Below are 1,318 nucleotides of genomic sequence, written 5' to 3'. Positions count from 1 at the left end.
GATAACATTTCAGACATTGTTATAAATATTTTTATCTATTTCAATTTTAAAAATGTTCGAACCGTTTTAAATTCGAATTTGTTATTGCATATTGGTTCGATTATAGAACGATTGTAAACGCTCCAGAAAATTGATCAAATTGAAAATAGTTCGTTTGATTCTCGGCAATTCTCTTCAGCGGTAGGTGTTATATAGACCTAACAATTACTATGGTTATTGAAATATTGAATGAAATGGAGTTTGCTTGCAAAACCTCCGCAGACGAAGTCGCGGGTAACAGCTAGTACTGTATAAAGCTAACACTTAAATACTGTGAAATCTCATTGAGTCAAATTCCAAAAAATTGTCGAAGTGTCTAACAACGTAAAAAATTAAGAAGCAATACAATTTATTGACTCATAAAATTTAAACACAGACATTGTAAAATTCCACGTTTTAAATTTCATTTAACACGTTGAAAGTACTGTATTATAAAATTCATTTAAGGTTGAAAGTACTGTATTATAAAATTATTAGAATTCTGTGCAGTGACAGTTGGTATTCCAAAAAAATTCCCCATTACCGATTGAAAAACAGGTAAATAGATACACAATAACATAGTTAATACAAAACAGACCAGTTAATGAGTTTGAAGCCAGTTTTCATATATTAATATAGTATAACAGGGATCTTAATCTGAAATCATATTCGATTTATATGATTTTAAGAAAAATTGTCTGGCAACCTGAAATAATCCTCATACAAGAAAAACGTTCCCTGTATGATATGCTGTATGATATGCTAATAAGGTTGCATGATATCTAAAATTTTGAAATTGATGGCAAACATCGTAAACAAGACATTATTAGTAGTACAGTAGCTCCCATTTAACGACAAAAAAGTCAGCTATCTATATATATAAAAATGAATGTATGTGTGTGTGTGTGTGTGTGTGTATGCATTACCACATCGTTTATCCGATTGCCGTGAAACTTTGAGAAGTTGTTTAATATACTCCTGTGAAGGTTTCTGGCGTAGTACGATTGCCACGAAGCTTTGGAAAGTTTTTTAATAATACACTCCCGCGAAGGTTTCTGGCATTTATCCTACGATAGATGGCGAGCGTTTACGCTAGCATTCGAGCACTGTGTGTTCGATCGATTTCAAATTGTGAAGACCATTTCCCCCTTCAAAAAATATCTCTATATATGCATTTGTGAACTGTTATTTACGATATTTGTAATAATTTTTGTTTAATCACTTTATTTCAACTTTTTTTTTGCTAATTATGTATTCGCTCGAACTTTGTTAAAACCTTAACTGTATCCCGAACAACAAC

Source organism: Centruroides sculpturatus, unplaced genomic scaffold (assembly GCF_000671375.1).
Source record: "Centruroides sculpturatus isolate CEXI.00-Female unplaced genomic scaffold, Cexi_2.0 scaffold40, whole genome shotgun sequence".
In the NCBI taxonomy this organism is placed as follows: Eukaryota; Metazoa; Arthropoda; class Arachnida; order Scorpiones; family Buthidae; genus Centruroides; species Centruroides sculpturatus.
Note: the sequence above shows the minus strand (reverse complement) of the source record.